Genomic DNA, 16,732 nt, shown 5'->3' on the forward strand with positions numbered 1-16,732 from the left:
TCACTGGTGCCCCGCCAGCGTATATCGTTAGCGCAGGCGGAGTAACCATTCCATTATCATCCATTAAAAAAACTGTCAGTTCTGAACTGATTTGGAAAATTCTTTTTTTTTTTCTTATCGAAAAGATATAGTATACATTGGTTCTATGGATTTTTTTTCATTTTGTTTTCAAATTATTTCGCGGCGTAAATAATAAATATTATATCGTATTTCTTTGCATTGCAAAAAACTGCTTGTTGCAAACCAAAATCCATTTGTCAGTAGAGGGACACAGATAAAACCATCATACTACCCGCCATAAACTAAAATTTCATCCCAACCATCTGGACGAGTGGCGGTCCTCCACCGTGCGTTTTTCAAGGCACTTTCTTCCACGCACAACCACTCTTCGGAATCAACTTCCAGCAGCAGTATTTTCGAACCAATACGACAACATAACCTTCAAGAAAAGAGCATATTCCTTTTTAAAAGGCCGGCAGCACACCTGCAATGCCTTAAGTGTTGTGGGTTATCATGGACGGCGGTAGTCGCTTACCACCAGGTGAGCCGCATGCTCGTTTGCCCCCTGTGTTGTAAAAAAAAAACAAACGAGTGCGAATATCAACAAATTCAGTTTTAAAACAATAACGTACGAAAATTCATTTTTAAGAGCATTTCAGTTCGCAAGTAGGTACCGTTCGTTATCTACGGCTTGCAACATATTGGACGCCATTCTATTGATATCGTTTCCTTTATGCCAGCCAGTACGTGCTGAATAATGGAACAATACTCTTTTGCATAGTATTTTCGACGGTCAAAATTGATTTCGATACAACGCTAACTTCGAAAACAACTTTGTTACTAGGAGGACAATGACCGGTAATACAGAATTCACGAAGAAAAACACAATTTGCGCTCGGATAAAGGATAAGTTTTTTTATTCTTATATGTACTATATATGTCTTCAAATCTAATAATGTATGGATATTTTTTTATTATTAACTATGATCTTGGATCTACTAAAGTCTACTTCTTTTATCAAGTACCAATTCTTTTTTATGCAACCTAAAATAAAAAATAAGCTGTCAGCCCATCTGATGGAAAGTGGTAACCGTCTCCTATAAACAGGAGCAGTAACATGGACATAACAGAGTATACTTTTTCGCCCATACATTGCCTTTCCTGAGGACTCAGGTGTTATTTCTCTGTACCCTGTATATTCACTGCCATATCCCATCCTTCAAACCGAAACAGCCATGCAAACACAACTGCTTCAAGGTAGAAATACGAATGGGACAGAGATGCCCAAGCAAAGGTCTTTTCTATATCACTGGTTAGTTATTTTGTTTAATTCCGCTACCATAAGTCTGCATACTTGCATGCATGAAAATTGAAAAACTACTATAACTACCATAAGTTCTACAACCTTCCATATAAGTCATCAATCTTCGACCACCATTCCATCATTTAGGTTTATTTTGAATTACCATACTATAATGTTTTACTTGTTGATCTTCATCACGTACGACGTATTTCCACATCATCCAGGTTAAATTGCTACGCATGGTAAATGATTTCCTTTATGACATCCCCCCCCCCCCATGTTTTGAACACAATATTACAAGCGAGCGCTCCGTGCCCTCTCAATGCTTGGCGCGATTGCTTTCAATTTGTTGCCGCTCACACTTGTGGCATAGATAACTTATCATACTGTCTCGGAAATGCGAATAAACATTCTTTAGCTCTCTGGACTGCCGCCGAGAGTTGCACTGACGTCTGCTTCCGTAATCTTATCAGACTCACTTATTGTCTTTTTTTACGAGCTTTTATTTAACTTGAATTGTTCGTATGTCTTCTTATACTATGTATTTTTCAAGCATTTCTTAGAACTGAAATTTTGCATATGTGTGTACATAAAATAGACTAAATAATAATATAGTAACAATAAATTGATCTCTTATTAGAGCTGAAAGGTGGTAACAGGAACTCTTTTGTAACTATAATAACCCTATCGAGTTTGGACTCTTTTGAATTTTTTTTCGTGTTTTTTTTTTTTTTTAGATGATGGACAGACTATTATTTTATATATGATATAGACAGTAAATCAAAGTTTGATTATGGAATCTAAACATCTTTAATCTGGAGAAAAGGTATAGGAATAGGAATTAGTAACCGGAACTCTCTTCCATTTTGCTAATAATAAACCTATTAGGTTGACTTCTACACGGGCTCCCTAGAAATCATTTATTTATTTATTTATACTTTATTATACACACTAGTAATACATATCATCATTCAATCAAAAAATCTAAATAAAAAAAAATCGTCGTCGTTAATTCGTCAGAATGAGCTAACTGACTCAACTGAGGGAAGGGCATTGTTAGTAATGAGGTCTTATAGCCCCATTTCTAGCAATATATCCTGTTAAGTCGATCTCCAGTTGATTCCCTCTAGAAACCATCGATTTTAGTTGTTATTAAATACGTCACGATGGGCTAACTAACCTGTCTTCGTCCTTACCTAATATCTCTTACTAGTGCCCCGCCAGCGTATATCAATAGCGCAGGCAGAGTTACCATTCCATTATTACCTACTAAAAAAAAACTGATATGATTTCACTCCCACCTATCATCACTCACTAGTACTCTGCCAGCGCATAACGATAGTGCAGGCGGGATCAAATCAAATCATAAATCAATAAAATCGTTTTCTTTAATTCTTTTCTAATAAAATTATAAATTATAATTAGTTAAATTGTGATTGTTTTATCATTTTAGAAAAGTAAAATGATTTTCACACATCACAAAGCTTTTGTGGTAGGTTTATGCTGCGGTTTTGAAATAGAGCCGCGTATACATACACTACGTAACATCGCACCGTAGCGTAATTTAAGGCTGTACTTACAACGTTGAAATATATGGAGGGTTTGGTATATATGGTTTGTAATCTACAATGTTTGGGTAACGTGCAGAATATAAACATGTTATATGTACCCCGCGGCTTTGCCCGCTTGAATGATTTTTATTCGATATCAAGCGTTTTATATGTTAAACGCTATACGATCCAATTATGTATGTGCTTAAATCCGTTCAGACTTTTAAGCGTAAGCTACAAATATACAAAAATCTTTACATTTTTTACAAATATGATATATGTGTAGTACATGTGAAAATAAATACAATATTCTATTCTGTATAAAAAAATGGGAACTAAGAGTATATCCTCTTAGTCCCCATTTCTATAATCACACTACTTCTTTGCTGTTTTTTTCCATTTTCATATATAATTTTAAGTTATTTTTATCACAAAATATCTATTTATTCTAAAACAAAATTATTTTATCTTTAAATGAAAAAGAATTAAATGTTATATATATAAAAAAATATGTATTTATTCATACTTTAATGAACAATAATAGGAGTTCAAGAAGGACTTAATGCTAATGGCATTCTCTGTCAATAATCTGTTATTAATCTACTTTTCCCCTGTATAAATATTATATTTTTATACAGAACATAAAAGGTAAAGTATTTTGTCTCTTGCAAATAAATTATTATTCTCATAGAGGGCGAATGAGGTTACGCTGATTGAAATGATGGCTTATCTTTAATTAACAAACCCGAAGCAGCTTATTTTGTTACTAAATTAGACGGAAAGGAATGGCTCACTTAATAAAGATTTATGTTTTCAGTATTAGTACTTGCACATAAATGTTTTTACTTAGCTTTTATAGACCTTATAATACATATTAGTTTGAGTCCAGAACCATTACATTCTAACTGATTTTGCTGCACCACACATAGAGTATAAATAATATTCAGCTATTCATTTCAATATCAACATTCGATAACCTTGTCAATTGAAAATGAATCGTCAAAATCGGTTTTAAATTGACGAATAGCGCGTAACATTGTACAAGCAACAGTATATGTAATAAGTCGAAATAAGTAGTACTAAAAGCACTACGAAACAACAAGACAAATAACAAATTAATAATCGAATGCTACCGGGCATTGGATAAGATATCTCCCAATAATCGATTTATCCTCCAATGAATAAGAGGGCATAGTGGATCTTATGGTAACGATACCGCAGACGAGCTAGCTAGAAGGTATTCTGAAACGACTGTGGTAAGCCCGTATCTACTTCTTCATCTTCCATTCTCAGAGTTTCGAATATGAATTCATCAAAGATCCGCTGACATAAAAAAACTAAATATGGATACAGGTTACTGATTGCAGACAATCAAAATTGGCTGTGTCAACGTTAAATAAACGACGATCAAGACGTTTATTATATCTATATAGAAAAATACCTTAAAACAAAGATAGGGACAATAATGGTTATTCCATTCAACAAACATTTTTACACAATAGGAGCCATAGACAGCCCTCTATCTCGAGGCTGTTCTGACGTCGACGAAACAGCTATTTACGTAATCCTGGAATGCAAAGCTGTGACCCCTCAACGTTTAGAAATCCTAGGAGCAGTGAGGTCGCTCCGTGAAGCCTGTAAAGATGCCAAGAAACTTCTGTGCTTCTAGGAGAAGCTGGGATGGCTATATTAGCCACGACTCATACGCATAACGGCTCAAATGAGGCTAAGCGCGGACAAGAGAGTCCAATTTACATTACATTACTAGTCGAAATGAATACCTTCCGTTTAAGGTCGATGAATATTTCTAGTCAATTTTATTAAAAACAATTAACTCCAGTACAGACTATTCAAAAGATTTATTTAGGTGTTGCTCTAATTAAGTATATAACATTATCCGAATGAAACCTAATCTCTTTAATTTGTTTTGTTCCAGTTTTATTAACGACGCTATCGCGTAGCGTTCCCTTTACGAATCAGATTACTAAAATGTTCATTAAATTCTTTCCAGGTAACAGGATTATCAGCTATTGAAGTCCACTCGTCGAGATTTATCCACTTGAAAACGAGAGAAGTATCAATTTAATGAGATTCTAATATTTAAAAGGTTTTGCGTATCTGTCCGCGAGTGTCATCGCCCACGGAGTAGACATGGAAATACTTTCAAGAGATCTCTTAGCTTTAGCCAATGCTTTTATGATTTTGCGATCCCATTTCTGACAGGCTTTTAGAATATTTCGGGACATGTCTATACACATTTTTTTTGTCGATTAAGTATCATTGCTGATATTATAAAAGTAAAAGTGAGTTTATTTCTTTGGTACATTTTAACGATTTAGCCCATCAATCAATCGTCAAATACTGCGTGCACTTAATATAAGACTACGTGTCTTATAAGACTGAAATATTTTTATTGTTTGTATTTTTTTATTTCTACAAATACTTTTCTAACAATAAAGGCACTGAACCATATTATTAATCATTATTATATATTATAATACTAGCTTTTTCCCGCAATTGCGTCCACGTATCCGTGATATGTTTACTAACCGGGATAAAATGTAGCTTATATCCTTTTTCACCCCATATAATATGTGTAATGTCATAGTGTATGGTTAAGCAGTTAAGGCGCTATAATATATATATATATATATATATATATATATATATATATATATATATATATATATATATATATATATATATATATATATATATATATATATATATACAAACAACTAAACTCACTTTCACATTTACGAGTATAATATTACTAAGAAGTATCCCCATAATGAACTCTGATAAGCATTTTAATTATATTATATGAACATAAATAAGCAAATAAAAAAAAAGAAATGTCCCTATTCGTTATTAATAATAAAATACATGACAAAAACCATCAGAATGTCTACAAATTATGAAGGATTCCCAACCATAGAGCAGACAGTAAGTGAGGAGTAATTCCTCGGTAATTATTATGAGGTCCGTCCACAATTAATCTTCTTCGTGGACGTAATGAATCGCCGGTCCCCGAACGTCGCGTACTTCTAATTAATAACGTTTTCGTTAATGAATGAAACGATAACGCGTTGCTTCGTCACCTTCTTCGTGAAGCCTGCTCTGTCCTTTGTCTATTCGATGAAAGTCAAAATATAATATATTTATTGTTGTTTCATGTAGTGATAGATTAAGAAAAATAATAAATACCTCCAGACCCACATACATAATACCATTTAATCCCAAATTGGCACATCCTCTAATATAGGTTTTATACAAAATGTTTTTATAATCCGAAGAAATATTTTAATAGTGAATCATAGAAGAAGATAATTAAAATTGTATATGTATTATATTTTATTAGGTAGACTATGTTGTACCTACAACATATTACCTATCTATCAATCTGTAATTACCACAATATACACAATAAAGAATTTATTCATTCATTGATCCATAGGTAAGCAACCGCAGATAGGCTTTGGTGATGTTTTAAGATGCTGCTGTCCATCCCTCGAGCATTAAGTTTCCTTAGTCACCTCTTATGACACCCAAGGGAAAGAAAAGAGTGGTAAATTCTATGCTGGAAACACACGGTGCAGTGGGACTAATGCTGTTATATAATGCTAGATAATGAAAAACGAAGCGAAAGAATGAAATTAATTGATATATCAATCTTATAATGTAATTATATATAACAATTATACGTTTGGAAATTACATTTGACAAATTCCTACAATTAAGCTCAATGTAAACTATTTTTTTTTATGCAACTCAGAATGGAAAACAAGCTGACAGCCCACTTGACAGAAAGTGGTAACCGTCGCCTATAGACATAAGCAGTTCCATGGACACAACAGAGTATACTATTTCACCCATGATACCCCATGCGTTGCCATTCCTGAGGACTCAGACGTTAATCCTCTGTACCCTATAAATTCACTACCATATCTCACCATTCAAACTGAAATACAATCCTAGAAACACAACTGCTTCACGGTAGAAACATGAGTGATACAGAGGTGCCCAAGCAAAAGACTTTTGTACAGTCTTTCTCTGATGACTATATATATATAAACTATATATCACATATTATTAACTGTAACAAAAATTTGTGTAACCATTTCCATTGTTGAATTGGGAGAAATTGTTAAGACCCTCAGTAATAGCTACATGTCGTTGTAGTAAAACAGCGCTGCAAGCCTTCTATTGAATGGTTTCACAGAACAAAGCGTGATAGATAGTGTACGAGTATATAGGAAAAGCCGCTCAGTAGCGTTCAATAATTCGAATTCGCCTTGCTGCACAGAATTACAGACAGTTCGTGTACATACATAGATGGAAACCGTATCTGTTCATTCGCGTACATATACAGCACAATGAAATTGTGATATAATAATATTAAACATCGTTAGACGTAATATGTCTTTTCGAATTCAAACGGCGTTGCCATTCCTGAGAACTCAGGTGTTATTCCTCTGTACCCTGTAAACTGTAAATTCACTGCAATTCCGATTGAAAGCTGAGACCCGTCAAACCGAAATACAGTCATGCAAACAACTGCTTCCCGGTAGAAACACTAATGGAACAGAGGTGCCCAAGTAAACGACTTTTATACCAAGTCTCCCTCTGGTAAATTTGAGGAAAATACTAATAATACTTATATAATTATATGTTTAGTATTTACCAAGCAACATTCATATATATTTAATTTATCGATAAATTTGCCATTTACCAAACAATTTAGCATAACAGCCTTTATTTAATCCCTTTACGACCCATTCTGCCATTAATATAAGCAAGCTGTAAATCTAATACTTAGTTTTGTCCCTGATTTTGCATAGACAGGTATAATAAAAGGACGTTCCCTTTAAATATTTTATATTTAACAAAAATAGCGTAATCATTATAAATATGTTAAAATTGCAAACAAAGACTTGGATTCTTTCTTATCTTGTTCTCTTTTACAAATTACTTAATTTATAATAAAAAAATATATCTTTTTCTATAATAAAGTCGGTTTTTGTTGTGAAATCATTAAGAAACTTAGAAATAATATTATTTAGGTATTTTTAAAACTTGAAAATATAAAAAAAAACTGTTAGATATCTTGCTATGAGTAAATATGACTACTTGTGTAAGTGCGTTTCACAGACAGATGGCATAAATGTTGCAAGTCTTATGATATATAAACTTACAGATAGGTACCTTGTTAAAAACTTTTTAAAGACACACATTTCAAACTCGACTGAGACCAAATACGTTCGCTTACAAACTCACATCTCGTATTCGCAAAGCGATCAACCTTCTTACAAGTACCTACTTTACGATATTACTTCAAAATGGAATTTATCCTGCAGGCAATCCAAAATTCCCACTTTCATCTAAATTATATGCTACATTACAATGTCTTATCTTGAAATTCTATAGAAAATTTGGCCATGAAACCATTCACGTAATCTGAAATTAGTTTCAACACTTACGTGTATTTATATTATATTACTTGCATTAACATTGTATCTTACTAATGAGAAACAGCATTATTTATAATACAAAAAAAATATATTATATTTATTTATAACTAAAATTTCCCGCGGCTTAACTCTTGCGAATTTTATAAGTAATAATAATAAAAGTATAGTAAATAATAATAGTGAAGCGGGAAACCAATAAATGACCCTATTCCTAAAAGCGATCTCTACCAAGCAACCTTTGGGATTAGAAAAATAGAATTATCGCATATTTCTTAATTTTCCAACTCATTTCAAAAAGATCGAGGTTTATAAATCGTTTTTTTTTTGTGTTTATTATATAACTCATAATTCCGTCAGTTCCGAATCGATTTGCAAATTCTTTTTATCTAAAAGGATATAATTATAAATAGGTCTCATAGAAATATAATAAAAATCGATTCAATAGTTTAATATTAAGATCAAAAGACCTAGTTTAGTTCTAGTTAAAGTCAGTTTTTTGTAGGATACAATCTTTAATTGTTTAATTCAAACGTACTAAGAACATTATTTCGTTGCTTAACTGCATTAGCAAACAATTCTGTATTGTACATTATTCTTGTGTTATATTTTTAGCATAAGTCTACCTAGTTCTATGCTCTTACTCTTGTTCTATAAATAAAAAAAATCAGTTTCTAACTTAAACTTCCTTTTTTTATTAATGTTCTATATACTTACGCACACAATTTATCTTGATGTATTTATATTTAATAATTAAATAAATAAAATGAGTTTAAACGCGTTAAAAAGATGCAAAAATTATAAGACAATATAAACATAGAAGTTATAAAGGAAACACTCATAACAATCTATCATTCAAAATTGCATGAAAAAGTTGACCCGCTTTTCTTGTAGCATATGTATGGAGACACTATCTATATAATCTAAGATTAAAATATATAATATAATAATGATATATAAAATATATAATATAATAATATAATAAATTTCTATATTTTAAATAATTAAATCAGCTACATAGGTACGAAAATTAATTAAAAATCCTCTATCTATTTATTTCTTCTTTATTAGGATAAAATGTGATATTTTACTGTGCCATTAATAATCACCTAAATATTTATAGTCTAATTCTGAGATAGAATAGATTGCAATTAACCATTACTTTACTAGACAAGACGAAGCTATTCCCTAAGCCCATTAATTTCGACCTTAAACGAATAACGAATTTTATGAACAATTAACAAAACTTTTTACATTTTCTAAACCGAATAACTTTTCTCATTGGTGATGGCTTTTTTAATTATAAAAGCGCTATTACAGTGTGACTATAGTTATATATTTATTATCTACTTAGACTAAAAACCTAAAGAAAATTGATCCCTATTAAATTCCTTTTCCTGCGTGTAAAATAGCTGCCTGTAATGTCATTATTTCTATAGCCTAATATCCCAGACTATCACATTATAGGATCGAAGCGGGATTAATTTACTAAATTATGAAGCTATTGATGCACTTCTATTATCTTTTTTATAATTTTACACCTTAGGAATACATTTTGTGAGATTATTTTTCTTTCCAACTTAAAAGGGGAGGGGTACAAAAGTCGATTGCTTGGGTACCTCTGTCCTATTCGTGTTTCAACCGTGAAGCAGTTGTGTTTGCATGGCTGTGTTTCGGTTTGAAGGGTATGGCGTGAATTTACTAGGTACAGAGGAATAACACCTGAGTCCTTAGGAATGGCAGCGCATGGGGGGTATCATGGGCGAAACAGTACTCGAAGGAAAGTGATGACGGTCGTCTATACACATCAATACCGTAAATATCACACAAAATACACTGTTTTGCCCATGTTAAGGCTCATTGGTTGCGATTCCTGAGAAATAAAATGTTTTGTCTGCGTATAATTTCATTACTATACTATTTATCTTACTTCAAACAAAAACACAGTCAAGCAAACACAGTTTCACGATAGAAACACGAGTGAACCAGAGTATCCCATCAGGTAAATTTGACAATGTAATAGACTCCTTTACGTTAATTGTATTAGACTTTATCCACACAAAAGATTATCCTAAATATAGCGCCTAAACCGGCACGTGCCTCTACACACAGGTCGTATACTGAAAATTAAATAAACTCACTCTTAGCAAACGTTATTACCGCTGGAGACGCGCCCTTTCAAAATAAACAACGGCCATAAAGAAGGGTTTCGTCGAAACTTTCTTGTGGGCGAATCGATCTCGTAATAAAAATAAAGCTGATATCTTATTATATTTGAGGAATTTACGATGACACTGCACAAGCCCGTTATATCTCGTTCTCGTTGGAATTTCGGAAATCTTATTATAAATACTCGTATGCAAAACTAGTTGACAAACGGTTTTTATGGAGCATGAAATTACAAACAGGCTAACGACCCACCTGATGGAAAACGAAAAAACGTCATCTATAGACATGAACAGCAATCATGAGTATTACATAATAGAATCTATCTATTATAGATACATAGCCTTTACTGTTTCCTCTAAAAATTACAGTATTAAATTTATTTGTTATAAATACAAACAGTATGCCATGATATTTTGTTATTATAATAGTTGCCATTTCTGAGGACTAAAGCGTCGTGTTTAAATCCCATTCTTTCATACATACATACATACATACATATCTGTCACGCCTGTCTCCCATTAGGGTAGGCAGAAACAATGGAACGCCAAATTCAAACAAACCTCTTTCGCTTTTTTTCATCTTCAATATACATGAATTTAGAAGTCCATATTTATTCTAAAAAATAAATTGTCCCATTCTTTCCTTTTCCTAAAACTTTAATTGGACTATTTATTACCTATTTAATGGTTCATCTTAGCATACTTATACGCTACAAGACGTGTTTTACGTAATAGTGAGGAGATCCTTAATAATACGGAGTCTATTTATCTATCGGATATATTTTTCAACCAATGTGGATTTCATTGCTTACAATTTGTTCCCGTTCTAATCGAGCTCCATGCTGTCCCTCGTGAAAACAATTGTTGTAAATTCTGGAATAATTTACCGCGATGGGCCAATTGAGTGGAGGATCTGACTTCATCCTCCACTGGTAATTCGCCATTATAAATCAATATACATGAATTTAGAAGTCCATATTTATTCATAAAAAATAAAATACCTGAATATGTCTCGTTTAGAGACACCAAAATCTTTTAACGAGGCATCTTCGGTATTTTATATTTGAATAGGGTTTTGGTAACCTATGTTACGTTAAGTTTAATAAATATACTTTAACCGATTTAATAAAAGTGCCTTTTAATTTAAAAGTGTAACGGGGGAACATGTTATTTATTATGAAATTGTGTGTATTACAATAAACTTAACAAGAAACAGTATTATAATGGTGTCACTGAAACACTCATCGCTTTACTACTATATCGTCCGTTAGCCGCGAACTTTTTGGAAGCGCGAGAGACGCGCTCCTATTGGACGGTCGCGCGGTTACCGCGTGACGCGCATGCGCTGTACGTTTAGATGGGTCTCACGGCGTAGGTACTTACTATACATACGTAATACGTGTACATTTCAGTGTTACAAAAGTAGTTATTAGCTGTAATGACACTATTAAACCTTTTACCGTGCTGTATGCTTGTTTGCCACATTTGTGATAGACAAAAAAAATTTATTTACTTGTTAACTACAATATCAATTTTGTCAACATGCAAACGATATTACTTCTTCAAATCTCAAATTATAAATCGTCAGAACTTTTCTTAGAAGAATCTTTGTCTTAATTGCTTGGTCAGAGAGTATAAATTATCTTCAAAATCTACTTCTATTTATTCGTTTACACTTCAACATGGTGATATTCGTCAGAAAGCGGCGGCCTTAATTAAGTCATGTTTGATGCTTCGCGAACGTGCCTCTGTACTCTACGCTTACGTTAATGTTCTAATTAATAAAATTACGCATGTAGATACGAGTTTGTGTCACTCTAATTACGTCGTATTGGAGTTGCTGATGGTATTCAATCATTTAAGATGTTCTTTATTTATGACAAACAAATATTATTATCTTGTTATGGTTACGTTGGTAATAAACAAATCGTAAATATAATTTCACACATGATTATTTATCCATTTACCTGGCCAAGTTCTCAGCCCAATACATCGTTTATTTTACCATTTATATACAATTATTATACTCGTAAATTATAAAGATGTAGATAGTACAATAAATTTTACGGATTTGCCATAATTTTAAAACTTTAAATATTTTTTCAACTCACAGAAATTGGTTCATAAATAAGAACAGATAAGTTTGTTATACAGTAAATACAAATCTAGGAAAGGAACTAAAACCATTGTTCGTCTTATATAACGTAGAGAACAAATAACTACGTTACAAAAGTGTGGAGAAAACAAAAAATAAAAATATGCGAATGCTAAAAAAGTCCATAAACCCAAGTTCTTATATATTCAGGGCTTTGTTATAAAGTTTCAGTTCTGAAATAATATTGTCTGTACTTTGGTTGCGAGCCGCAACACGTACGACTATTACATGAATGTTAATGAGGCTTTCAGTGTGCATTACTTGAACTGTAAACAGAAAATATTCTACGGGCGTGCGATGAGAAACTAATTTCAGATATGTATATTCTTGGTTTTTAAATTCTGATTACTTTCTTTTTTTGATAACAACTCTACGACAGGGAAATAAAAGTGTTTAAAAAAAAGTAGTCTGCGTACATTGGTAACCCTGTTCTACTCGTATTTCTTCCATTGTGCTTACATAACTTTGTTTTGCTTTGAAGGATGTGTCAGCAAAATGATAGGGTAGAAGGGATGGGTGTCTCCATCCCACTCTTGTTTTTGCTTCGGAGGAAAAACTGTACTTGCACGGTTGTGTTTCAGTAACAGAACACAAAGACATAACACCCAAGTCTGCTAAAATATCGATACATTAATTTTTGAAGGATACCACGTCACAGAGTTTTCTATAACATCCATAGTATTGTTTATATCGATAGATAAATATTTCTGCTTTCCGTTATGTGAGACATCACCATATTATTGCACCAACTTGCAAAAATAAAAAATAATTACAATAAATTATAACATTAAATCTTTATTCTTTACCACCTATATTTTTATAAAAACAAAACTCAATAATTGCAATTGTTCTTTAAAGTGGTGTCAAATATTCAATGTCTAAAAAAATCAAATAAATTCTCTAATCCACATATCTAGTCTCTACCAAAAAAAAAATTTTTTGAGGTAAATGAACGATTTAAGACGCCACAGAGTGGAAGTAAACATGGAGGGAAAGGGAAGAATAAGCAACGAGTAGACAGAAAAAGTGACGAACGAGAAAGTCTTGAAAAGGGTGAAAAGAACATTAATACAAACAATAGAGAATAGAAAAGACAAAATGCTGGACCACCTTATACGACATGATGATTTTATAAAAAATATACTAAGAAGAAAAAAGAGGGTAAAAGAGAAAAGAGAAGACCAAATAAATACATGGGACAGATGAAAGAAACACTATGTATCGTGTCGTAAAGGAAGGTCAAAGTTATGGCCTGGAATAGAGATAGCTGGAAGAGAATGCATGAATTAGTTGTCCCGACAAGAGGAATCTCTTACATAAGAAGAAGAAAGAAGAATAAATTGAGCTAGATACTACTAAATACATTAAAGAATAAAAATTCCGAAATACGATAGGTAATGAACAGTTTAAGGATGGATTTTTTTTTCATATTTTTTTATGATCTTATAAATACCTAACATTCTAATCTCTACAACATAAAAAAGCAACATAAAAATAAAAGTAACAAAATTTTTATTCTCTTCTTTCTAAACATTGTTGGTTCATATAAATACAAAACAACAATATACGAGTAAGTAACTAGAGATCTAACTTCGCAAAGAGCATTAATGCAATGTAATGTTTAATCTTACTTCAAACACCAGTAGGGTTGCCAGATGTTTGAGATTTTAGAAGTTACATAGTTCTGAAAGAAATATTTCCCTTAATACGTATACGTCTGTATTATAACAATCTCGATAATTGATAAATCAAAAAAAATCTTGGTATGGATTAAAAGTTATTGGTTAGAAAGATTTTTATTCTTTTGTTGTTTTTTTGTCTTTTAAAGTTTTATTCTGGCCTTTGATTTTCCTATAAACAAGTTAGTTTTTGGTTTCAACAATGCGAAAATATCCGCTAAAAAATTGAAATAATATTTTTAAATTATTTCAAATACTTCTCTCTATACTACACAATATCTTCGTTAATTCTAAATCAATATTGATGGTTATTTTTTTACCAAAAAGAGTTAGTCTTGTCTTATATTGGTATCAATTTTATTAAGATTGATGTCTTTTTGTAGAATAAAATCTTAAAACTGTTAGAAACACAATACAAATTACAAATTCGCTTAAAATCCTTATTTTCAATTGAAAGCTAAAACTTTACTAAAGACGCCATTTTAAAATATAATGGCGGATAAAAGAACTCATCAAAAATAAAAAGACTAATAATTCTTACGTAGAAAATCGCAATTTTTTTTAATTGCTATTTTTTATGTTTGTTTTGGTTCCTAATATTAGCTATGTAGCGCTATTAAACTTGTAAGACTAAATAGACTTGTTATATCTGTAAAATAACGTTATTATACGTTTGTGCTATTAAAACGAACGAAAAGTCTGTTTTGTTCTACTGTCTGTAGTGTGATAGACCTGAGCGGTAGAACCATACGAACATAAATCAACTTTACAAAGCTGCAAAGGATTAAGTTACATAATATGGTATCACGAAGCTGATTCAACAATGGAACCGAATGAGGCAAAAAAACGGAATAGGCATGGGGTTGCTTTATCTTATTACAAACTAGCTAACCATACATTGTCCTCTACAAATTCCGTGTCTCTTTTTTTTCTTTTTGTAACGTTCTTCAAATCAGTCAACCATTCTCAAATGACGATCCGATACTGGTCATATGTCCTGTCTAAAATCTATTTTTTTTCCCCTAAAAAGTTTAGCCAGACTATTACGAATATTATTCAAATTAATCTAGTTGTTCTCAATTGACGCAATTACGGACGTACAGCATTTAATGTTTAATAATTATTTAATCTCGTTATTTGATCGATATGTTCATTCCGAAATATAATTATATTATATAGACAATTAACGGCTAATAAAGTAACAAAATCGTATTGTAAATAAATATCGTAGATAAAAAAATATTAATAAATTAGATACCTATATCTATGTTCTTTATTTATATTTATTTATTTATATTTTATTGAACACATTACAAAAAAATATGGTGCAAAAAGCAGGCTTAAGGCTATATAGCATTCTCTCCAAGTCAACCTTTAGAAAAACAGAAATGTAAATATGTGGTAAGAATATTGAAAATTGATGTACGTAAATAGATAAAGATGTATCTATACATACATATCTGTCACGCCTGTCTCCCATCTATATTTACTCACAAATTATATAATATATACAATGGAGAACTACTACACGTTCGTTCATATCAAAAGCGAAAATATTGACAACTACAAGAAAAATTCTTAACAACCTTGTCACTGGAAGGATGCCCCTCCCTTTCCATAGACTCGTCCTTTATGTATTCATATTTTGCCTACATTAATAAACATTTGTATGAAATGACATGTCTGTATACGTTGATGTATATTTGTCTACCTTCTTACCTACTTAAAGCTGAGAAACCGTGCATTAATAAGACAATATTTGTTTGTTCCTCCTATCTACAATATATTATACTGTTCATGGTTTTAATACTTTACGTCGTGAACATTTACTTATTGCTTTATATTATTACCTTGAAGGAAATTGATTGTATTAATCGTTACATTGTTTATTCGAATTTTAACGTTAATTCTTCTGGTGATAGTTTAAATCTGACAAGTATCTCGAATTTTAACCATTGGTTCTAATTTCTGAATTATCTTGTGATGTATAAATAACAAGCTACTTATATCCTGTTGCTTTGCTCACGTTATTTTAAAATATCTTAACTATCTATTTAAAATATAGGTCTGTCTATGTACAAAACTTCATTCAAATCCTTTCAGTATTTAGTTACATGTGATTAAGTAACAAACATTCAAACTTTCACAATTATAGAATACCAACTAATAGAGTTGGGTCTAAGGAATTAAATTATAAGTTTAGACCATCCGGTGGACCTCCAGCTGTTCTGCCATTACGAGATGCATTATAAAAAAACTTAATCTCGCTCTTTTAATTAATTAAAAAAGAATTTCTGACAGTTGGGTAAATGTTAGTACCTACCTACTTCTTTAATAAATTATTCTCGCCATTATCCGAGTGGGAGCCACTCGACAGAATTTCAGTTTACCAAAGACCTGAGGGTTCCG

General features: G+C 31.8%; 1 protein-coding gene across 4 annotated transcripts in view; it reads left to right on the forward strand.

Moving 5' to 3' along the window:
- The window catches only part of LOC113509169 (CD151 antigen), a 240,211-nt gene that overhangs the window by 99,856 nt on the left and 123,623 nt on the right, over positions 1-16,732 (forward strand). The window lies entirely within an intron of this gene.

The sequence above is a fragment of the Galleria mellonella genome, unplaced genomic scaffold, assembly GCF_026898425.1.
Source record: "Galleria mellonella isolate WM207_F2 unplaced genomic scaffold, CSIRO_AGI_GalMel_v1 utg96, whole genome shotgun sequence".
Classification (NCBI taxonomy): domain Eukaryota; kingdom Metazoa; phylum Arthropoda; class Insecta; order Lepidoptera; family Pyralidae; genus Galleria; species Galleria mellonella.